The 25,212-nt window shown below is 45.2% G+C and overlaps 1 protein-coding gene across 4 annotated transcripts in view; it reads right to left on the bottom strand.

Moving 5' to 3' along the window:
* Positions 1-25,212, bottom strand: part of LOC309525824 (uncharacterized protein) — a 43,241-nt gene that overhangs the window by 2,920 nt on the left and 15,109 nt on the right. The window contains exon 2 of one of the 4 annotated variants that reach the window (XM_082211426.1): positions 173-305. The exons of 1 other annotated variant lie outside the window; for it this stretch is intronic. The gene's annotated coding sequence lies outside the window, so the exon portion shown is untranslated. Of the gene's footprint in view, positions 1-172; positions 306-2,287; positions 2,415-21,223; positions 21,516-25,212 lie in introns of those variants that run through there. 2 more of the 4 variants (XM_082211427.1, XR_014216539.1) reach the window with 2 other exon arrangements.

Below are 25,212 nucleotides of genomic sequence, written 5' to 3'. Positions count from 1 at the left end.
TCTCCTGTCCTCCATATGTTCCAAATTTTTCGGAAATGCAAATGAAATAATTTAAAATAATAGTAATGCATCATCAACATTTCATAACCCTTAATTATAGTTAATGAAGCAGCATTATCTCAGAATACGGTAGACTTTTGGTGTTTACTTTTTACATAAAGTGGTTTCTCACAGGAAAGGGAGCTGCTCTATGTCTATGAACCTGGCCAATATTCATCAGGGTCCTAAGTTCACCATGAAGTTCTTCATCCTCTGCACAATAATCTGTTGGGTGTAGTGAAGGGTTAGCCTTCTGTGCCTCGAGCCTGAGAGGAGGAGACAACAAGGGAGGTAAGCCAGGACGTGAGGAAAGCAGCTTGGAATGCTGTGTACTGAGTGGAAATCGAAAGCATTCTGTTACAGCGCTGCAAGCAGAGAGAGAAGATGCAGCTTAACACGGATGGCTATTGGAGATTGTAAATACGCTATTTTGTTCCAATAAAGAGATATTAGGACAGAAGAAACGTTTGGCACTGATTTACTGCTCTTTCAACACGCGACCGCTGTGCAACTTTGCTAATTGCTAATTGCTTTACGACCTGCAGAGGCTCGCAGGGAAAGTGTGGCTGGGCGCCGAACGATAAAGCAATAAAACTATCGAAAATAATCCTCCACCCCTGGGGCCACATTTTGTCCCCTTCGACCTCTAGATCTTTATTAATCACCTGCACATTCCCTTTGGCCTCAGGAGGTCCATACTGACCATTTTGGGAGACCCATATGTAAGTCTAGTGACAAGGCTTGGTGCTTGTAGTCGGTTGAAGGAGTGCTCAGTTGGAGAATGTTCTTGGGGTTGGACCTCCACCTCTCAGCCTTGCATTCTTGAATGGAGAAAGCTGGAGATGCAGAAGGAAAGCAGCTGAAGCCTGACTGCTGGGAAGGCCAGATTGAGACACCCAGCCCAATTATGATTTATAATAATTATATGCCGCCGGGTCTCGCACCCGCCTCCTGACACTGGCTTATCTTAGCGGAGATTCCCTGTCCAAGCCTCTCTCACTGTTCTTCCTCCTTTGCCCTGGGTGGCCAAGGGCTTCCGGATATTCTAGCTCTGCTCCAACTGGGAATTATTTATTAAATTATTATACCTCTCTTCATCTGAATATCACAAGATAAAAATATGTGTGACACTGAAAAAGGTGAGTATTAAAGGTGAATAACACTGATTGTGGGAAAGAAAAGAAAGGAGATGAAACCAGTGGTGTGTCCACCTGAATGTAATATAATAATAATAATAATAATAATAATGTGTAAAGAAGAAACCAATCTTCAAATCAGTTTCATATTCCCTGGCTGAATTTCTCAGCCACAATTGTGACTCGGAATCTTAGCCACACTTTATTCTAGAATATCAACTGGATCTCTTTGTAATAGGAGCCAGACATCCCTGGGATTTCATCCAGACATTTCTTTAGTGTGGGCAGCAGCAGCAGCGGAGAAAGGAAGGAAGCAACTTTGGGGACAAACCATTTCCTTCAGAAGGTCTTCCCCTGTGGCCAGCAGGGTTGATAAACTGCTCAGTGGGGACACATTGGAAATGTCTCAAGAACCCTTAAGATCCTGTTCCACCAACTCCCAAGTAACACTGAGCCCTAGAGGAACCGTCTATACTGAGGTGAGTCACCTCTGGCCCTCCAGATGTGGTTGGACTCAAAGGACCACCTGCCCAAGCAAGGATGGCCCATGGCCAGGGAGGATGGGAGTCTTATCTGGGGGGACACACTTTCCCCTTCTTCCCCCTCCCCTGAAAACGCTGAATATCTGCATTTTGTTTCCTCCTTCCTCCGTGATCTCCAACATCTTCCTGATACAGTCCAACCAACTGCTCACATTCCCAAATCATCCTGTGCCATTGACTTCCCAAGGCGGCTGCATTGTGTCTAGGACACTGGCAATGGGACAGCACCTTCCACTGGATGAGAGGATAGAGGGTTAAATCAGGGCTGGCCAAATGGGACTCCGCTCCGTCCCCTCCTTGCCCCTCCCTGCATCTGCTGCCTGAGGGGCCTGCCTCAGTTTCCCTAGTGGGGGAGCAGGCCCCGAGAACAGCCTTCTCTCTTCCCCCAAAATACAGGAAACACGACAAAGAAGGCCTTGGAGTGTCACCGTGGAACATAACAACAACAACAACAACAACAACAACAACTGGTTGTAAGTCCCTTTGGGCTGCCCTGGGCAAGAGAAAGCAACCAATAGATTAAATAAACAAATAACAATAAGAATAACTGAAACTGCAGTACAGTGGTACCTCGGGTTAAGTACTCAATTCGTTCCGGTGGTTAAGAAAGTGTTCTTAACATAATGGGGCCTCCTGCTGCTGCCGCGCCGCTGGACCACAATTTCTGTTCTCATCCTGGGTTAGCGGAGTCTGTAACCTGAAGCGTATTTAACCTGAGGTACCACTGTAATAATAATAATAATAAGGCAGCCTCTTGAGGGGGGAGCACGGGAACCCACCCATTTCCATAACAATCTTCCCCATCCCTTAAATCCCACAGAGTTAAGAGATCTGATATAGTGGGAATAATGGACACCTGGTGGATGGAGAGGAGGAGTTGAGCCCAGGTGTCTCTGGGGGGGGGGGAGCCCTTTAGATGCTTCTCCACGGAAACACAGGAATGTGGGAGAGACTGGAGTTGCCCAGAGCGAAGCCTCAAAGGGGGGGGGATAATAAAGGGGGCTTCCCCCCTTTCCTCTTTCCCCCAATGGTTGGACTCGCTCTAACAGCCCCCAGCGCCCCCTGCAGCTCCTGACCTGGGACTTGAGGCAGGGCAAGGACTGAGCTACAGGGGAGGAGAGGCTGGCTGGATCGGGGCTCCTGCTCAGGGATCTCTCCCTGGTCTACGCGGAGTCAAGGCAGATTCCTGGGCAGGAGGGAGAGGTCAAGGCAGGCGCCCCCCCCCCCAGTCCCTCTCTCTTTCTCCAAGATGGCTTCCCTTCCTCCCCCAGGGATGCTTCCCTTCCTCCCTCCACCCCCCAAGGGTCCCCTTGGCCCAGAGGCCCCCCTGGCCGGCTCAGCCTTCCTGCCAAATCTCTCCCCATCCCAGGAGGGAGACGGGGGGGGGTCTCCACCCAGGCCACTCTCGCCCCCATTAACCCTTCTCCCCCCAAAGGGGACCCACCAACCCAGGATGGCGGCGCCCCAGAGATACCTGCCAGGGGGAAGCCAGAACTGGGGCCTGGGTTCAAGTCCCATTTCCTTCCCGGGGGGGCAGCTGAGCATCTCCTCTCCCCCCTCCCTCGCTCGCTCTGCTCTTCCCATTTCCTTCCCCGCAAGACAAAGGGCTGGGGGTCTCCAAAGAGGCGCCTCCTCGGGGGGAGGGGCTCCTTTCTCTCCCCCCCAGCGCTAAACCAGCCTCTCCCCCGCACGCCGGAACCCCAGATCCGCCCCAGATTTCACCCCCCCGCCCCAAACCCTGCCCCCCCTTCCCAGCTGCCCTGTTTGCAGATTCAGGGGGAGGAAAAGCTCCTCCTTCTCTCCCCCCCCAAGATATAGATATATTTCGCACCTCTTTTCCTTCCTCCGCAAAGCTGCTCCTCTTCCGGAAGGTGGATCAGGCCCCTCCCCTCCCCCCTTGGCCCCTCCCTTCCTGCCTCTCTAGGAAGCGGAGCTCACTGACCCGGGGGGGAGGAATGAGTGGCCCCTCCCTCCCAGGACAGACAAATTCTCCTCCTTCCAAACCAGCTCCGTTTTCCTGATTCTCTCCTGAGAAAGTCCCGGGTTCGATCCCCGGAGGCGGCAGGGAAGGAGACCCCCCCCCCCACTGGGAAAAAGTCCTCCGGGGCAGGAAGGGGACATCCCCCCCTTTTAATCCCTTGCCGGGGGGGGTCCGGTCAGTCTCACCCCCATTTCCCGGCCGGGGGGGGGAGGCAGGGCCGGGGCGCAGGGGGTCCCCGTTACAACAGCCCCGCAAAGTAGACCGGAGTTGCTGCGCCCTTTTGTGACTCGGAGCAGTAACTTAGGACCACCCTAAACGGGCTTATCCCTTGCCATTATATGTATATATGTATCCGCTGATTTTGTGTGAGCTGCTGGCAGGACAGCTTTGGTTCAAAGGCAAGATGGAAATGCAAAGGTTTTCCCCCTTCGTAGCAAAGAGCTCTTCCGCCGCCCCTCCTCTCCAGATCCAGGGCTCCCCCCTTCCTCTCCCCCTTTGAAGACAGAGCCAGAGCATCGCCCCCTCTCATGGGAGTCTCTTCCCCTGCCAAAAAGCTCTTGCTGGCAAAGGTTTAGTCAGAATCGCCTTTCTTGCAATTTGAAGCCATGGGTTCGAGTCCTACCCTACAGCCTAGAATAATCTTTCTTTGTTGCTGCATCACCCTGCGGACTCAGGTTCAGCTAGTGGTCCACCGAGACCCCTGGATCCTTCTCACATGTACTGCTAGTCAGCCAGGTGTCCCCCATCCTCTATTTGTGCAGGTGGGTCTTCCTGCCTAAGTGCAGGACCTGACATTTGTCCCTGTTGAAGTTCATTTTGTTACTCATTCTGTTATGCAAGGACGTGACCCAGCGGAGCTGCTATTCCTGTTACAGGAAATCTCAGGGGAGCATCAATAGCGCAAGTTGCACTCCTCCCGAGTGGTGGATCTATGGCTGGGCAGGATCTGTCCCGCCTCAGACTGCAGGGGAGGCAGCTGGCAGGATGGACTGCTCCCCACTGCCCTCCTTCTCCCAAGGGAGGAGGGTCCTGGCTGGACATCTCCTCCCCCCTGACTTGGTCTGCTTCCCCAAGTGGTGGAATCCATGTGTCCCAGAAAACAGGGTCTTCCTTGCAGGCTGAAGTGGTGCAGTCCAGATACAGGCTAAACCCCAGGGGGTGTGGAGGAGGCAGAGACTTTGGGCCTCTCCCTCCCTTCCCCACCCCTTTGAGAGCACACCGGGCCTCACTTGTGAAGGATGGGTTCAGCCATTCCTGGAAAGAGCCCTGAAAACTGGCCACGCCAGGTCCACATGCCCCTATGACCTTCAAAGGAAGCTTCCTCTTGGCTGCCTCAATGCTCAGAGGTGGCTCCTGCCTCCAGGCAGCTTGTGGATTTGTAGAAAGTTGACCCTTAAGTCTGGGACCTGCACACTATAGACATCCACAGGGTTTCTCCCCTAGGTGTGTTATCTTGGGGATAATGTGATAGGAGCTTCCAGTGAAGCATTTAACACACACTTAGGCCACCTCCCCATTGCATTGAGGTCTCTCTGGCACTGCCCACTCTCTGCTCTGCCACCTTCCCCCTTCATGCAAGATTCACAGCTAGGAGGCCAGTCCTTCCTGTCTGGCCGGATTGGAAGGTGAGTGAAGGGAAGCCTTTGTTGTTGTTGTTTTTTTAATGATTTTTTTTTATTTGCTTTTTTTCCAGGGTAAAATACATCATCAGTGACACAACAAAAGCAGTTTTACATAAAGAAAAAAGAGTTATAGAAAGAAGAAAAAGAAAAATTCACTTTTTCAAATCAATTTTTTCATAATCAACTGGACTTCCCCACATCTTCCATCCCCTGCTTTCTTTACAATAAAAATAAACAGCAAGTTAATACCTTATTTTGTATGTTTCTGTGTTTTCATTTAATTATAAATTCCGCAATTTTATACTTTTCAAAACCTTAACTTAATTTCCGTCGTTCACCAATCTCAATGCTGAAGCGTGTTTTTCCCAAGGGCTTAACAAATTCTTAACATTCATATAACTTAAAATGTTTTTGTAAATAGTCCTTAAATTTTTTCCAGTCCTCTTCCACTGCCTCTTCTCCCAGATCTCGGATTCTGCCTGTCATTTTTGCTAATTCCATGTAGTCGATCAGCTGCGAGTGCCATTCTTCCAGCGTGGGTAGCTCCTGTGTCTTCCAGTATTTAGCTATAAGAATTCTTGCTGCTGTAGTTGCATATAAAAAGAAAGTTCTATCTTTCTTTAACACTCTCTGGCCCACAATGCCCAGGAGGAAGGCCTCTGGTTTCTTACAGAAGGTGTACCTAAACACCTTTTTCAATTCATTATAAATCATTTCCCAAAAGGCCTTCACCCTCGGGCATGTCCACCAGAGGTGAAAAAAAGTTCCTTCAGCCTCCTTACATTTCCAACATTTGTTATCAGACAGATGATATATCTTTGCAAGTTTAACTGGGGTCATGTACCACCTGTATATCATTTTCATAATGTTTTCTTTTAAGGCAGTACATGCCGTAAATTTCATACCGGTGGTCCATAACCTTTCCCAGTCTTCAAACATAATGTTGTACCCAATGTCCTGTGCCCATTTTATCATGGCTGATTTAACTGTCTCATCTTGTGTATTCCATTTAAGCAACAAGTTATACATTCTTGAAAGCACTTTCGTCTTGGGTTCAAGTAATTCTGTCTCTAATTTGGATTTTTCCACCTGGAAACCAATCTTTTTGTCGTTTTTAAAAATCTCTAAAATTTGGGCATAATGAAACCAGTCTCGCACCTTTCCTTTCAATTTTTCAAAACTCTGCAACCTCCAAGTATCACCATCTCTCTCTATTATCTCACAATATTTTACCCAGCCACTCTCCATGTTACGTAGTTTTATAGCCTTAGCCTCCGTCGGTGATAACCACCTCGGAGTCTTGCTTTCAAATAAGTCCTTGTATTTAGTCCAGACAATAAATAGAGCTTTCCTGACAATATGGTTTTTAAACAGTCTATGAAACCTTATCTTGTCGTACCAAAGATATGCATGCCACCCAAAAGCGTTGCTGTGCCCTTCCAGATCTAGGACATCTGTGTTTTCTAGCAGAAACCAATCCTTCATCCAGCAGAAGGATGCAGCTTCATAATACAATCTTAAGTCCGGCAGGGCAAATCCCCCTCTTTCCTTTGCATCTGTTAATATCTTAAATTTTATTCGGGGCTTTTTGCCCTGCCAGACAAACTTCGCAATGTCCTTCTGCCACTTTCCAAAACATTCCACTCTGTCCACGATCTGGAGGGTTTGAAACAAGAATAACATTCTTGGCAATACATTCATCTTAACTGCTGCAATTCTTCCTGACAAGGAGAGTTTCAATCTTGACCAAGTTTCTAGGTCCTTTTTAATCTCCGACCAACATTTTTCATAATTGTCTTTAAATAAATTCAAATTTCTCCCAGTCAAATTAACCCCTAGGTATTTCACCTTTGTAACCACATTTAATTCTGTTTCCTTCTGGAACCCATCTATTTCTGAAGATGTCAAGTTTTTTGCCAAAACCTTAGTTTTTTGTTTGTTCAACTTGAATCCCGCCACCCGACCAAACTCAGAAATTAACTCTAAAGCTCTTTTTGTACTAGTTTCTGGCTCCTGTAATGTCAAAACCAAATCGTCTGCAAAGGCCTTAAGTTTGTATTGTTTTTCTCCGACCTGTATTCCTTCCACCAGCTGGTCTCTCCTAATCAAATTCAGCAACACCTCCAGGACCGAAATAAATAACAAGGGTGATAGGGGGCACCCCTGTCGTGTCCCTTTTTCAATTTTAAACTCCTCTGTCACCACACTATTTACTATCAATTTGGCCTTTTGCTCTGAATAGATTGCTTCGATACCGTTTTGAAACGCCCTTCCCACTCCCATCCCTTCCAAATTTTTCTTCATGAAATTCCAAGATATATTGTCAAAGGCCTTCTCCGCGTCTATAAAAATCAGAACTGCTTTCGTATTCATATTTGTCTGTAGTAACTCCAAAACGTCAATAATGTTCCTAGTATTATCAGACAAATGCCTGCCTGGGAGAAAGCCTGCTTGGTCCTTATGAATTACTTCATTCAAGACTTTTTTCAGTCTATTTGCTAAAATATCAGCAAAAATTTTATAATCCACATTTAGGAGTGAGATAGGACGATAGTTCTTAAGTTGAGTCTTTTCAGATTCCGATTTTGGTATCAGGGTAATAAATGCTTCTTTCCACGATTCTGGTGCCCCCTTCCCTTCCATAATCTGATTACATACCTCCATTAGTGGCTGTGTCAAATGTTCCTTCAATGTCTTATAGTATTTGGAGGTAAGTCCATCTGGGCCTGGAGATTTGCCTATTTGCATGTTCTGAATGGCTCTTTCAATTTCCTGTTGCGTTATTTTATAATTCAGGACTGTTTGATTGTCTTGTGTTAACTTTTGCAGGCCATGATTTTTTAAAAAGTTATTTATTTCAATCTCTGCTTGTGGTCCTTGGGTATACAATTTTTTAAAATATCTCCGGAAACACTTTCTAATTTCTTCTGGTTTCTGAATACATTCTCCTTCAACCTCCAGATTGGTAACAAAGTTCAATTTTTGTCTCTTTTTCAGCTGCCATGCCAGCAGCTTCCCACATTTATTTGCCGATTCAAATGATCTTTGTTTCATCTGTTTAATTTTCCATTCAATTTCTTGGTTTATCAATTTCATATATTGTGTTTGGTAGAATTTTATTTCTCTTAAAACTTCTTTTGACTTTGGGTTTAATCTCAGCTTTTTTTCTCCATCTCTTATTTTGTCCAAAATCTTGTCCTTTTTACCATTCCAGAGTTTCTTCTTAATAGTGTTCTGTTGTATCAGGAACCCTCTCATAACAGCCTTACTCGCGTCCCAGATTGTTTTCTTTTCCACTGAAGTGTTCAAATTTATTTCAAAATAGTCTTTCAACGTTTTTTGGGCCTTCTTTACAATCTCCTGATCTCTAAACAAATAGTCATTCATTCTCCATCTGAAGGTTCCAGCTGGTGTGAGTCTCAAGTCCATTTTCAAAGCGTTATGGTCGGAGCAGGTTTTAGGGCAGATCTCTATTTTTTTTGTCTTAGGTGCCAGTCCTCTAGATGTCCAGATTTGGTCGATTCTTGTCCAGGATAGGTGGGCCTCAGAAAAGAATGTTCCCTCCTTACCTAGAGGGTTCTTTGTCCTCCAAATATCGATCAGATCCATATTGTCTGTAAGTTCAAAGAAAGTCTTTGGAAGTCTGCCATCTTTGTTCAAATTTTGGTTTTGTGACTTATCCATGTAAGTGGAGACAACCCCATTCATATCTCCCATCAAAATGATGTTAGAATAGTCAATATAGTCCAACATTATCTCATGCAGCTTCTTATAGAATTCCGATTTACCATCATTTGGTGCATAGATTCCTACTATCAAAAATTTTTCTCCTTGTGATTGGATTTCAATCGCCAGAATTCTTCCTTGTTCATCTTTAAAGATCAACTTTGGTGCTAGGCTCTCTTTTGCATAAATCACTACTCCTCTTTTTTTAACCTTGTCTGATGAAATAAAATCTTGGCCTAGTCTCTTGTTGATTAACACTCTCCTGTGGAGCCTAGACACATGTGTTTCCTGAAGGCAAATGACGTCTAATTGTTCTTTTCTCAATATATGAAAAATCTTTTTCCTTTTTTCGGGGGAATTTGCGCCATGAATATTCCAACTAAGGAGCTGCAGAGACATCTCGGGCTAATTTATTGACCTGTGGGGGTGTCCCCTTTATCGTTTTTGTCTGGAGGTGGAACCGGATTCGAGCCAGGCAATGGGGGTGGCCAGGCTCCTGCTACTCCTTTCCGAAGATCTTCCCCGTGGTCGTTTAGGAACTTTTCTTGCTCCTCTGCTGTTCTAATTCTTACCTTCTTCCCCTTCAAGGTAAAGGATAGTCCCTGAGGGAATTCCCACCTGTATGGGATTGTGTTAGTTCTCAGCAAGCTTGCCAGATCTTTGTATGTAGTTCTTAAGTCCAATAGCTGTTTTGGTATGTCTCTGAAGATTTCTGCTGTCTTTCCGTGAATCACCAATGAATTTTTAAAATGCAGGCCAAGTATGTTATCTTTTTCTTGCTTAGATCTCAAGATGATCAAGCAATCTCTTGGTCTATCTTTCTTGGCCACTCTTCCTAATCTAAAAGCGGTGGTGATTTTAAAGTCCTTCTCTTCTGCCAAACCCCAGAACTTGGATATTTCTGTTGTCAAAAAACCAGTCAAGTCCTCCTTTTCTGATTCTGGGATATTTCGAAGCCTGAGGTTGCTTTCCCTGTTTTTCAGCTCCGCCAGGGACAGATACGCTTGCTGTTCAGTAACCTGTCTGCTCAGTGGTCTTACTTCCCCTCTTAGTTCCTCTATCTTCTTTTTATTTTCGTCTGCTTTTGTATTTACTTCCTCAACTAACTTTCAATTTTCTGTTGAAGTCTTTTCAATGTTACCTATTGCCTGTGTATTTTTGGTGACTTGGTCTGTCAGTTTATTAATTGAGGCTGTCACCTGGTCAAGTTTAGCAGCTTGTTCCTCAAATCTAGCTGCTTGTTCATCAGCTTTCTTGTTCAATGCTGCCAGCTGGTCCAATATTTCCTTAGAGACAGGATCTAACCCTCCAGCAGCCATCTCCCCAAGAGGTGGCTGTATGGATTGACCTTCCTGCAGACCTGTCACAATTGGAACAGATGATCTACGTGGCTGGACAGGCAAAGTTGATTGCAAAAGTTCAGTTTGTCTTGCTTTCTTTCCAGCCCTTGTTTTTGCTGCGCCACTCATTCCACAGCTGTCCCTGTGTCAAGGTCAAATTGTAAATCCCATGGGAAAGACAATCCAAAAACAAACAAACATCTGGACCTACAAATCCCAAGTCAAACAGCAGTTCTCAGAGGTTATTAATTCCACAATCCAGCAGGGGGAGCTTCCCCAAAAGTTAAGGAAGGGGATAGAAAGTTTCCACCATTAAGCTCCCACCAAAGAAAGAATTAAATAAAAGTCCAAAACAGGGGGGGGGATCCCTCCACGTTCAGTTCTACTGCAGAGAATAAAAGTCCTTTACAAAGGTGCAACAGTTCCTTTTTATCACTCACAAAGTAGCCCAATATAGCTTTGTATTTTTATGTACAGTTACCGCAGTCCGATGTTACTTGTATCCAGGCAGACCGAGAGCAGGGTTTCGTATCTTTGTAATCCACAAGAAAATAGAAAGAGGAATTGCAGTCCTTATTCACTTATAAAATCATTGTTACTTTCCTTTAATTTTTAAAGAAACAAAGCCGAATTTGCGAAGAAAATTCCAACTTCTTTTTAACTCCTTTCAGCGCTTCCGCTTTAAAGAGTCTTTGCTCAATACTTTAAACAGAGCCGGAAGACTGACTTCCTTTTTAGCGTCTCCCGCTTTCAGCCGAAATTCACCAAATTTAGGTTCAGATAGAGCCTCAGATTTCTTACTCACGAGTAAGTTGTTTCAGTTCTGTTGTTCAAAGAAGAAAGGTCAGCGCTGTTCAGCAGCAGCCGCGCGGCTTCACTTCCGCGGAAAGAGCGATGGATTCACAGCACCGCTACCCCCTCCACGTTCCGAAACTCCTTACGGGAAGCCTTTGTTGGAAAACGCTCTGGCCTACCTGCAGCCCCCCTTCCGGATCTCCCTCCGAGCGTCCTCCGGTGAGCATAGCTCTGGAAAAGGCATCCCCTTCTCCAGCGACATAAACCATCTTGATTTGTGCACACTAGCCTTCTGGCTTAACACAGCAGAAGAAAGAAGCATCGTAGTTCTAAACTACTATTTATTTACATAACATTTACATACATATGTGTCAGAGCTGCTACCAGATCCCAGCTCACATAGGACCACGCTAGCCAGCGTTCACTTTATAAAAGTCTTTATTGAGTTACAGATTCCATTTCCGAACTGCAGCGTGCAGCTCTACGTCTTATAAGCTAGACCGACGAAGTCCCGTCTGATTCTCCGCCTCCTGCACACCAACTTAATACCCTTGCCTTGCTCCACCTCTTGCGTCTTTCCTTCCTCCTCTGGGTCCCTCTGCCCCCCAAGGTCCCCTCCTTCCTAGACTCTTCTGACGCTGACCCCCCGGACCCTTCTGCCTCCTTGCGGCGGGCTTTAGGACCTGGCTCCCTTTCCGGGCTGCTTACTGTGCCGCCTTCCTGTGTATTTGAACTTGGCGCGCGTGCCCAACCTTCCACCTTTCGCTTAACCGTTTCTTCGCTCCCCGATGGAGGTGTGGCCACTCCTGACTCATGCCCTCCCTCCTGCGGTGAGCTGCCGGGTCCCGATACCTGGCCCCCTTCCTCCCCACTACGCTCTGCTGGGAACGTTGGCCCCGATCTCCAACTGCTGCTCTCTGAATCCCCCCTGGTTCCTTCTCCCTGGGGTGTCCCCCTCGGTTTCCCCCTTGCTCTGGCCACTGGCGCTCCTTTCTGTGAATCTTCCGATTCACTGGAAATACTCGGGGATCTCGGGTCGTCGTCATCACTCATCTTCCCTTCGGACTCCTCCCCTTCGCTCTCTGTTTCCTCCCTTTCCCGCGCCTCTGCTCCTGAACCCCTGACAATATGCATAATGGCATCCATTCTCATCAGCTCCAACAACAAAACAGAACGACATAAAAGTGAAAGTAGTTTCACAGTCTCACACCGGAAGGGAGATAAGACAGTCTTCCTTTCTCACACTCCACTCAGACAGGCGTGTGAAATATATCAAACATAAAATCAGCATTTTGGAGCCTGAAATCCTAACAGCCTTTGTTCTTTCTCTATACATGTACTACATTGTTTTATGTTGTGGCAATCCTTCACTCAAGAAAAATAATTCCTAATGGAAAATAATTATTAATGGATGGTAATTAGTAATGGAAAGCTGGAAGTCAGCCCTTGTTGTTGTGGTTTAGTCGTTTAGTCGTGTCCACCTCTTCGTGACCCCCTGGACCAGAGCACGCCAGGCACTCCCGTCTTCCACTGCCTCCCGCAGTTTAGTCAAACTCATGCTGGTAGCTTCGAGAACATTGTCCAATTATGGTGCTGGAGTTTCCTCCAGCACCATAATTCAAAAGCATCAATTCTTCAGCAATCAGCCTTCTTTACAGTCCACCTCTCACTTCCATACATCACTACTGGGAAAAGGCAAAATGCCAATGAAAGATGGGAGAGTCGATGGCACAGCAAGAATCAAGTTATCGGAGTGGGGTTGGGGTGGGGAATACAGGAAATAATAGATTACAACAGGAAGGGAAACACCAACCTTAAAATATATTCCACACAGAAAGTTCCAAGATATAAACCCCTCTGGCAAATGGAAAGAGATGGAATAGCTAAATACGAAGCAAGTCGCTACATCAGTGGCTGCCAAGATAAAGTGGCTGCCAAGATTAATAAAAAATACATTGGGTATACAATATTCGGGACGCGGGTGGCGCTGTGGGTAAAAGCCTCAGCGCCTAGGGCTTGCCGATTGAAAGGTCGCGGTTCGAATCCCCGCAGCGGGGTGCGCTCCCGTTGCTCGGTCCCAGCGCCTGCCAACCTAGCAGTTCGAAAGCACCTTCGAGTGCAAGTAGATAAATAGGGACCGCTTACTAGCGGGAAGGTAAACGGCGTTTCCGTGTGCGGCTCTGGCTCGCCAGAGCAGCGATGTCACGCTGGCCACGTGACCCAGAAGTGTCTCCGGACAGCGCTGGCCCCTGGCCTCTTAAGTGAGATGGGCGCACAACCCCAGAGTCTGTCAAGACTGGCCCGTACGGGCAGGGGTACCTTTACCTTTACCTATACAATATTCAATAATATACATATTCAATAATATTCAATAATAACATATGTACAATTCTATATACAGTGGTGCCTCGCAAGACGAAAATAATCTGTTCCGCGAGTCTCTTCGTCTTGCGGTTTTTTCGTCTTGCGAAGCAAGCCCATTGACGGCTTAGCGGATTAGCGCTATTAGCGACTTAGCAGCTTTTAGCGGCTTTTAGTGGCTTAGCGGATAAGCGGCTTAGCGGCTTAGAAAAGGGGGGGAGGGAAAAAACCCCGCAGGAACTCGCAATACATTTTCGTCTTGCAAAGCAAGCCCATAGGAAATTCGTCTAGCGAGTCTTCCGTCTTGCGAGGCATTCATCTTGCGGGGCACCACTGTACCTTAACGCTCCTCCCTCCACAAGGTTTATTTAACTTTAAACATTTTAATTGCCCCAAATTGTTCAAACCTACCCAAATAATTCAGTGTCTTCTCAAACCAATCCTCCTCTTTCTCACTGAGCTTAAGCCCTTTCAGTCTATGTATAAGATGAATGAATGAATAGACTTTATTTGTGTAGCCAACAGGCCATAGCATCAAAATGTACAAGATGCTTTTCGTCTTTTTGTGTCTTTGTTGTTCCATCAATGGGAGTTATGGTGCTGTTCCTATAATGCTAATCCCACCAACCCTGCTCCCAAACTACCACCACAACTCCTAACACCAACATTTCCAACTCTCTCCACCAAGGCCCCAAAATCAGCTGGCTCTCAGCCCATCATCACTCACCCCAGCACTCCAGATTCTCCCCCTCCCTATCTAACATTATATTATATCTGCTATTATACTTGTGAGACATGACCTTCGTTTCTTTAAAGACCTGTCTATACAACTTTATATACAAATACCAGAACTTCACATGCACTCCATGCATTTAAGACTGCTTTCCCATTATCTGAGTTCATTGATGGGAAGGAAAGTGAACTCTGAGAGAAATACGTCAAACACTCCATACATCTAAATGTTTTCTTCTCCCCTTTGAGAATCTGTAGAGGTTTCTTAAGCATCCCATTCTAACTGATGCACCGCTCTGGGACTTCCAGGTTGTCGCATCAGAGTTCAGTCGCCTGCCATGCACCCTCCGCAGCAGATCAGGTCCTGTGGTAAACTGGTCCCCAACCATTAGCCCCTCCCTCACCTGTCTTTGCTCTTCGGCCAGACCAGGTTTCTGGAGCAAGGCTGGATGTTACGGCAAAATCTGGGTGCGAGGCTGCTCTGCCACCCAGCTCGTCGGACTAAGTCCGCGGGTCCCTGCGGAGGAAAATGAGCTCAGCCGGAGACAGGAGCAAGCAGCAGAAGATCCAAGTTTATTGCGCAACAGGTTCAAGGCGAGATTGAACAGCGAGAAAGGGGTGACATGAACTTTTGAAACTTCCCTCTATGTCCCAGAATACAGTGCAAAATACATCCCAGTTACATCATGAATACATTAAGAAGAGGTTGGGTTACACAGGTTACATCATGAATACATTAAGAAGAGGTTGGGTTACATGGATTAACATATGGAGGAGGGAGGGGGGATATGCAGAGCTGGAGATATGCGCAGATAAGCACATCCTGAGTACCAGTGATGAGAAGACAATGATCCATGTACTGGCATTGCCCGGAGGAAAGATTTGGCAGAGTGATTTGACAGGATTAGGGTCTTGACACCTTGCTTGAGGGATGATGGAGGACAGAGGAGGTGTCATGGGGTCCTAGAGAAATTGAGCAAATTGGCACGTTGAGTTTCTATGAATTTTATAGATTTTAGTCTCTTTTGACATTGACAATTGGGAATAAATGGATATATTGTAGCGAAGAAGGTAAAGAAGACATGCCCCCCCTTCCGTATCACTGGCAGACCCTTTTACCTTTTCAGAAACAGGACGAAACAGAACTGGTAAGGCTGCCACCACTCCCTTGTCCCAGGGTTACCTTAAGCCACAGCTCAAGGGAGACGGCCGTGCTTCTTTGTTACTGGTTAACTCCAAACTACAAGTTGCTTCCACAAGCTTGCAGGCAGAAATTCTTTAGTAAGGCGCAACCAAGAAGCTAGGCATTGGATTTAGCTATTTCCCCGGATAGGCACACACAAGACAAGAGAAAGTTTCTTGCTTAAAATTTATTTTAAAACATAAAGAACATGCTAAAAAGCAGGCACATCTTTTGGTAGATTACAAGTAAAGAGAAAATAAAAACGTTGCAAAATATAGCTAGCTAATACTCACTTCTACACTCTAAGGCAAAGATAGGATAGTTCAGAGTCCTTCAGAGATCCGCATTCAGAGGTCTTAGAAAATCTTCATCACAAAAGAACGGCTGCTTAGGTGGAACATCAGCAGCAGGGCGATTTTGCGGATTGCAGAGCACACCTTCCCAGCCATTCTCAAGATCTTTTGTCCCTAATTTGCACATGGAATCAGATCCCCCAGGCCCAATCACCACTCTTGGTTACATTTGAATTCTCCAATAACCAGCTTGGGGGCTAATAATTTTAACTTCTGACAGCTGGGCCAATTAAGGCTCCAGAGCCTACATCAAAGATGTTTCCTCCCTTTCTTGGAGCTTATGCAGATGCACCTCCTTTGGGCAATTAACAGGGAGATAACATCACTGGCTGGATATACATAACTTCCCTCACAGGTGTCAACCCTTCACATTATCCAGAGAATTCCTCTCCCATAGTAAACCTTTCACGCCCTTGGAGCCAACGGGTCTACGGGTTAAAGCAACAGGACCTAGTTCCCATAATTCTTGCTGGTTTCCCACAAGGCCTCACTCTCCGCTTGACCAAAGTACTAACTTTACTACAGGTGCCATGGGGGTGGGAGAGAGAGTGTGGGTATAGCCCCCCCATAAGGCTCTGGGGTTACTGGAACATCGGAGCACCCTGCCTAAAGTGGAAAGCTATAAAAATGTTGGGTGTTAACAAGAACTTGACTATGGGCCAGACGAGGAAGACACCCTCAACCAAAGTAGAGAAGGAGAAACAAGAGGAGAAAGAAAGAAAAAAATGACTTGATGGAGATTCTTGCTTTCAGAGTGAAATCAGCTTATGCAAAAGCAAATAAACTACCAGGAGTTTGATTGATTTTATGAAACTCAAGATCAAGAACTCCAAACACACTACCAGAAAAACTGATTACAATGCTCAAAATTGCTGAAGAAAAGAACCAGCTATAAGTTTCTGGCTGATGCGCTCAAGAAGAATTCAATTCCCTTTAGTTGAGAATTCCTGGAAGGGAACTTTTTTATGTACATAGGGAAGAAACAAAGATGGCAAGGGCCAATAAAAACAGAGGCATTCTAGAGGAAATATATTTTAAAAAAGAGCTGGGAGATGCATCAGTAGAAGAGCTGGAGGAGGGAGATAGCTGATAAGGGGAAAGGGGACTTAAAACTGTTTAAAGGATTCAATGATGGATTTAAAATTGTTTTCATTGAATGTGAATGGTTTGAACAACAAAACCAAATGAAATAAAATTACACATATTTTCACAAGGAAACAACAACAAAAATGATTATTGGTAAATAAAGGACTAGGACAGGAATTCATATAAAACAAAGAAAAGAGGGGTGGTACTATATATGAATTCCAAACTGGACTCTAAACAGATCTTTAGAGGTGAAGAATTATTGCAGTGAAAGTGATGGTGAAGGAGAAAAAAATATTATTGGTAGGAGCTGACGCACCTAATGAGGAAAAAGAAAGATTTCTTCCAACTATTGGATGAAAGTATGTCTGAGGTTTATGTTGGAAATATAATTATTATGGGCGATTTTAATGGAGTAGTATCACTGGACTAAGACAGAACACTGCAGAAAGGTATCTCAAAAGAAGGCAAAATACCAAATACTTTTTTTGTAATTAATTATGTAATTAGGAAGAATTTATAAAGAGCTTGGGAAATGTATAAGGATTTGTTGGAAAAGAAAACATCTTTGTGGCTTTCAGCCAACCAGATGAATTATAACTAGGGAGAAAATTACTTTACTTAGGGTGATGCTCCTGAAGAAACCATTTCTTTTAGGGATAACTGGGTTAAATGTTCCATGAAGACAGATGAACGACAGCAGCAAAAGTACTTTATGCACAAAAATGGCAAAATCAAGAGATAGCTACACTTGATCAAGAGAGCGGCAGTTAAAAGTGATGGAAAAGGCCAAATTGGCAAATTTAACTATGAAAATAAGAGATCAAGACAGACATTAAGGAGGAGTAGAAACCTTTTGTTGAATATTTAAAGAATTTTTGTAAACATGTACAAACACAAGTAGGAGCTGAATGGAAAACAACAGTTCAAAACTTGCTGGAGAAGAGTGTGGAAAAGGTAAGGTGTAAATATCTGAAATATGCAGCAATTTAAAAATTCTATGGGGAAACCATGGAGAGGAAGTCAAGTATGAAATAAATGTGTATCTGGAAAGTATGTAGCAATTTGTAAATAAATTCCATATAAAAACAAATTGCATATAAAATTATATACATATAAGGTAATAGAAGAACTTCCCACACTCCTTCCATTCAAATCATTTCTGCTTTTTCAGTTTGTTGGTAGATTGTTGGGTTTCAACTCTTAAAGCTTCTCCTCCTTGTGAGTCCATTGATGTTTTGTAAGAACATCAGGATTGAAGAGCTATCTACACTCCATATAAGTAAGTGGTTTTCGCTCTGTGAGTTCAATGGTGTTTGCTAAGGTGTCCACTTCTATTGAAGCTCTTTCCAAACTCCATGCATTTAAATGGTTTCTCCCCTGTGTGAGTCCGTTGATGCTTTCTAAGCGTTCCACTCTCAGTGAAGCTCTTTCCACACTCCATGCATTTAAATGGTTTCTCACCTGTGAGTGCGTTGATGAATTCTAAGTGTCTCCACTCCCACTCTGACTGAAGCTCTTTCCACACTCCATGCATTCAAATGGTTTGTCCCCAGTGTGACTCCGTTGATGAATTCTAAGGTGTCCACTCTGAGTGAAACTCTTTCCACATTCCATGCATTCAAATGGTTTCTCCCCTGTGTGACTCCGTTGATGAATTTTAAGGTGTCCACTCTGACTGAAGCTCTTTCCACATTCCATGCATTTAAATGATTTCTCCCCTGTGTGACTCCGTTGATGAATTCTAAGGTCTCCACTCCGACTGAAGCTCTTTCCACACTCCATGCATTTAAATGGTTTCTCCCCTGTGTGACTCCATTGATGAATTCTAAGGTGTCCACTCTCACTGAAGCTCTTCCCACACTCCATGCATTTAAATGGTTTCTCCCCAGTGTGACTCCGTTGATGAATTCTAAGGTGTCCACTCTGACTGAAGCTCTTTCCACACTCCATGCATTCAAATGGTTTCTCCCCCGTGTGAGTCCGTTGATGAATTCTAAGGTCTCCACTCTGAGTGAAACTCTTTCCACATTCCATGCATTCAAATGGTTTCTCCCCCGTGTGAGTCCGTTGATGAATTCTAAGGTCTCCACTCTGACTGAAGCTCTTTCCACACTCCATGCATTTAAATGATTTCTCCCCTGTGTGACTCCGTTGATGAATTCTAAGGTGTCCACTCTGACTGAAGCTCTTTCCACACTCCATGCATTTAAATGATTTCTCCCCTGTGTGACTCCGTTGATGAATTCTAAGTTTTCCACTCTCAGTGAAGCTCTTTCCACACTCCATGCATTCAAATGGTTTCTCCCCTGTGTGACTCCGTTGATGAATTCTAAGGTGTCCACTCTGACTGAAGCTCTTTCCACACTCCATGCATTCAAATGGTTTCTCCCCTGTGTGACTCCGTTGATGAATTCTAAGTTTTCCACGCTCAGTGAAGCTCTTTCCACACTCCATGCATTTAAATGGTTTCTCCCCCGTGTGAGTCCGTTGATGAATTGTAAGGGATCCACTCTGAGTGAAACTCTTTCCACATTCCATGCATTCAAATGGTTTCTCCCCCGTGTGAGTCCGTTGATGAATTCTAAGGTCTCCACTCTGACTGAAGCTCTTTCCACACTCCATGCATTTAAATGATTTCTCCCCTGTGTGACTCCGTTGATGAATTCTAAGGTTTCCACTCTGACTGAAGCTCTTTCCACACTCCATGCATTTAAATGATTTCTCCCCCGTGTGACTCCGTTGATGAATTCTAAGTTTTCCACTCTCAGTGAAGCTCTTTCCACACTCCATGCATTCAAATGGTTTCTCCCCCGTGTGGCTCCGTTGATGAATTCTAAGGTGTCCACTCTGACTGAAGCTCTTTCCACACTCCATGCATTCAAATGGTTTCTCCCCTGTGTGACTCCGTTGATGAATTCTAAGCTGTCCACTCTGACTGAAGCTCTTTCCACACTCCATGCATTCAAATGGTTTCTCCCCCGTGTGACTCCGTTGATGAATTCTAAGTGTTCCACGCTCAGTGAAGCTCTTTCCACACTCCATGCATTTAAATGGTTTCTCCCCCGTGTGAGTCCGTTGATGAATTCTAAGTTTTCCACGCTCAGTGAAGCTCTTTCCACACTCCATGCATTTAAATGGTTTCTCCCCCGTGTGAGTCCGTTGATGAATTGTAAGGGATCTACTCTGAGTGAAACTCTTTCCACATTCCATGCATTCAAATGGTTTCTCCCCCGTATGAGTCCGCTGATGAATTCTAAGGTTTCCACTCTGACTGAAGCTCTTTCCACACTCCATGCATTTAAATGATTTCTCCCCTGTGTGACTCCGTTGATGAATTCTATGGTTTCCACTCTGACTGAAGCTCTTTCCACACTCCCTGCATTTAAATGATTTCTCCCCCGTGTGACTCCGTTGATGAATTCTAAGGTCTCCACTCCGACTGAAGCTCTTTCCACACTCCATGCATTCAAATGGTTTCTCCCCCGTGTGACTCCGTTGATGAATTCTAAGTTTTCCACTCTCAGTGAAGCTCTTTCCACACTCCATGCATTCAAATGGTTTCTCCCCCGTGTGACTCCGTTGATGAATTCTAAGGTGTCCACTCTGACTGAAGCTCTTTCCACACTCCATGCATTTAAATGATTTCTCCCCTGTGTGACTCCGTTGATGAATTCTATGGTTTCCACTCTGACTGAAGCTCTTTCCACACTCCCTGCATTTAAATGATTTCTCCCCCGTGTGACTCCGTTGATGAATTCTAAGGTCTCCACTCCGACTGAAGCTCTTTCCACACTCCATGCATTCAAATGGTTTCTCCCCCGTGTGACTCCGTTGATGAATTCTAAGTTTTCCACTCTCAGTGAAGCTCTTTCCACACTCCATGCATTCAAATGGTTTCTCCCCCGTGTGACTCCGTTGATGAATTCTAAGGTGTCCACTCTGACTGAAGCTCTTTCCACACTCCATGCATTCAAATGGTTTCTCCCCCGTGTGACTCCGTTGATGAATTCTAAGATGTCCACTCTGACTGAAGCTCTTTCCACACTCCATGCATTCAAATGGTTTCTCCCCCGTGTGACTCCGTTGATGAATTCTAAGTTTTCCACGCTCAGTGAAGCTCTTTCCACACTCCATGCATTTAAATGGTTTCTCCCCCGTGTGAGTCCGTTGATGAATTCTAAGGTATCCATTCTGAGTGAAACTCTTTCCACATTCCATGCATTCAAATGGTTTCTCCCCCGTGTGAGTCCGTTGATGAATTCTAAGGTCTCCACTCTGACTGAAGCTCTTTGCACACTCCATGCATTTAAATGATTTCTCCCCCGTGTGACTCCGTTGATGAATTCTAAGGTTTCCACTCTGACTGAAGCTCTTTCCACACTCCATGCATTTAAATGGTTTCTCCCCTGTGTGAATCCATTGATGTTTTCCAAGTGTTCCACTGTCAGTGAAACTCCTTCCACACTCCATACTTTCAAATTGTTTCTCCTCTCTCTTTTCACATTCCATGAATTTATATGGTTTCTTTGTTATTCCCATTGGACATGGCCCTCCAGAATTTTGACTGCCTTCTCCATTGTCTTCTTTCAACAGGGAGGAGCGGGGGGAAAGGAAACCTAGGAAGAGAACAAAGGAATATTACACACATCAATTAGCACCTGCTCTTATTTTGACATCTCGTACATTCTTTCCTGTCCTCCATATGAAATTTTTCGGAAAGACAGATGAAATAATGTTAAATAATGGTAATGCATCATCAGCCTTTCCTAACCTTTAATTAAGCATTAATGAAGCAGCATTATCTTAGAATACAGTTTAACTGTGGGCTTTACGTTTGATAAAAAATGGTTTATCACAGGAAAGGGAGCTGCTCTATGTTCCATGAAGCCAATATTCATCAGGGTCCTAAGTTCATCATGGAGTTCTTCATCCTCTGCACTATAATCCTCCACCCCTTGGGCCACATTTTGTCCCCTTCGACCTCTAGATGTTTATTAATCACCTGCAGAGTCCCTTTGGCCTCAGGAGGTCCATACTGACCATTTTGGGAGACCCATATATAAGTCTAGTGACAAGGCTTGGTGCTTGTGGTCAGTTGAAGGAGTGCTCAGTGGGACAATGTTCTTGGGGTTGGACCTCCATCTCTCAGCCTTGCATTCTTGAATGGAGAGAGCTCGAGATGCAGAAGGAAAGCAGCTGAAGCCTGACTGCTGGGAAGGCCAGATTGAGACACCCTCCCCAATTATGATTTATAATAATTATATGCCACCGGGTCTCGCACCCGCCTCCTGACACTGGCTTATCTTAGCGGAGATTCCCTGTCCAGGCCTCTCTCACTGTTCTTCCTCCTTTGCCCTGGGTGGCCAAGGGCTTCCGGATATTCTAGCTCTGCTCCAACTGGGAATTATTTATTAAATTGTTATACCTCTCTTCATCTGAATATCACAAGATAAAAATATGTGTTACACTGAAAAAGGTGAGTATTAAAGGTGAATAACACTGGCCAGAGTGGTGCATGCTCTGGTTATCTCCCGCTTGGACTACTGCAATGCGCTCTACGTGGGGCTACCTTTGAAGGTGACTCGGAAACTACAACTAATCCAGAATGCGGCAGCTAGACTGGTGACTGGCAGCGGCCGCCAATACCATATAACTTGAAAGACCTACATTGGCTCCCAGTACGTTTCCGAGCACAATTCAAAGTGTTGGTGCTGACCTTTAAAGCCCTAAACGGCCTCGGTCCAGTATACCTGAAGGAGCGTCTCCACCCCCATCATTCTGCCCGGACGCTGAGGTCCAGCGCCGAGGGCCTTCTTGCGGTTCCCTCATTGCGAGAAGCAAAGCTACAGGGAACCAGGGAGAGGGCCTTCTCGGTAGTGGCGCCCGCCCTGTGGAACGCCCTTCCAGCAGATGTCAAAGCGATAAACAACTACCTGACATTCAGAAGACATCTTAAGGCAGCCCTGTTCAGGGAAGTTTTTAACGTGTGATATTTTACTGTATTTTTGGTTTCTATGGAAGCCACCCAGAGTGGCTGGGGAGGCCCAGCCAGATGGGCGAGGTATAAATAATAAATTATAATTATAATTATGATTATGATTGTTGGAAAGAAAAGAAAGAAGAAGGAAACCCGTGGTGTGTCCTCCTGAATGTAATATAATAATAATAATAATAATAATAATAATAATAATAATAATAATAATAATGTGTAAAGAAGAAACCAATCTTCAAATCAGTTTCATATTTCCTGGCTGTATTTCTCAGCCATGATTGTGACTCAGAATCTTAGCCACACTTTATTCTAGAATATCAAGGAGACTGAGGAGACAAAGGGAGGTCAGAACCCTTTCCTTCTTTTTTTTTCTTTTTTTTTTTTTGCTTTTTACAAACACTGACAAGGACGCACTTTTCCCCCTCCAAAAATGAAGGGGAAATCTGGGTGCGTCCTATGGGGCGAATGCAGGCTTTCGCTGAAGTCTGGAGAGCGAGGGGGGTCGCTCTCGCTCTCCAGGCGTCACGCAGATCTCCGCAAGACGTAGGAGGAACCCGCGCTGGGCTCCCACGGCTTGCGGAGAGTTGCCTGTATGCTGAAGCCTGGGCATATCCCCGCTATAACACACAAGTTCTAATTAAATCCTAGTATTTACTATACCTAAACATTGAGCACCACAGACTACTAATAATAATAGTAATAATAATAATTTATTATTTATACCCTGCCCATCTGGCTGAGTTTCCCCAGCCACTCTGGGCGGCTCCCAATCGAGTGTTAAAAACAATACAGCATTAAATATTAACAACTTCCCTAAACAGGCCTGCCTTTAGATGTCTTTTAAAAATAAGATAGCTGCTTAATTCCTTGACATCTGATGGGAGGGCATTCCACAGGGCAAGCGCCACTACCCAGAAGGCCGTCTGTCTGGTTCCCTGTAACCTCACTTCTTGCAGGGAGGGAACCGCCAGAAGGCCCTCGGCGCTGGATCTCAGTGTCCAGGTTGAACGATGGAGGTGGAGACGCTCCTTCAGGTATACAGGACTGAGGCCGTTTAGGGCTTAAAAGGTCAGCACCAACACTTTGAATTGTGCTCAGAAACGTACTCAAATATTCCTCTGCAGTAAAGGAGGCAAATGGAAGCCTTCCCATTGTCTTTGTGCTTACAAATACTGTCACACCTCCTGAACAGGGTGGGCCTGTGACCTGGATTCAGGAACTAAAGTATTTGCCATCACAAAAGAATGGCCAGGCTGCCCAGGTAATGCAGTTAGTGACCATTAACAGGTATCCTTGGGGACAGGTTTTCTGCTGTAGACTGCCTCCTGTGATGTATTCCTGCTGTAGACAGTCTCCTTCTGTATGATATTTGGGGGTGGGTGGTCTTGGGTGGGCAATTTCAAAAGACTATATAAGGCCTTGCACACCTCCCTCCTGGTTGTGGTGAGGGGGGGACACTGTTGCAATAAAGATCAGGCTTACTAGCCCCTTTGCTTCTCCATATACTCTGGTTGGCCTCTGTTATTTTCTCCTACCAATATGGAACCCACTTAAGGACTATATGGGCTCTTGAATACCCCATAAGGGGAAAGGAATAGGTTTTTTCTTACAACAAAGGTCGTAAGAAAATATTTTAAGATGCCTAGACAGCATCTTAAAAAGTAGAGACATCACCTTGCCAACAAAGGTCCGTATAGTAAAAGCTATGGTTTTCCCAGTAGTGATGTATGGAAGTGAGAGCTGGACCATAAAGAAGGCAGATCGCCAAAGAATTGATGCTTTTGAATTATGGTGCTGGAGGAGACTCTTGAGAGTCCCATGGACTGCAAGAAGATCCAACCGATCCATTGTGAAGGAGATCAGCCCTGAGTGCTCACTGGAAGGACAGATCGTGAAGCTGAGGCTCCAAGACTTTGGCCACCTCATGAGAAGACTCCCTAGAAAAGACCCTGATGTTGGGAAAGATGGAGGGCACAAGGAGAAGGGGACGACAGAGGACGAGATGGTTGGATAGTGTCTTCGAAGCTACAGACATGGGTCTGGCCAAACTGCGGGAGGCAGTGGAGGACAGGGGTGCCTGGCTGCTCTAGTCCATGGGATCACGAAGAGTCGGACACGACTAAACATCAAACAAGAATATGTTTGGTTGGCACGCTTATTTATGGCAGGATAAAACTAAAACACACAAGAGCTCTATGAATCAGGTTATTCAGAAAATCCTTTTTACAGTATGGGATAAATATAATAATCCGCTGGAAAGAAAAACACCTCTTTGGCTTCCACCCACAAAAGCAACAGCTTTTTAAAAAATGCAATACGGA

This window comes from Podarcis vaucheri (genome assembly GCF_965113315.1).
Source record: "Podarcis vaucheri genome assembly, chromosome: 2".
NCBI classification, from domain to species: Eukaryota; Metazoa; Chordata; class Lepidosauria; order Squamata; family Lacertidae; genus Podarcis; species Podarcis vaucheri.
The sequence above is the reverse complement of the archived record's forward strand: the minus strand, read 5'-3'. Positions and strand labels throughout refer to the sequence as shown.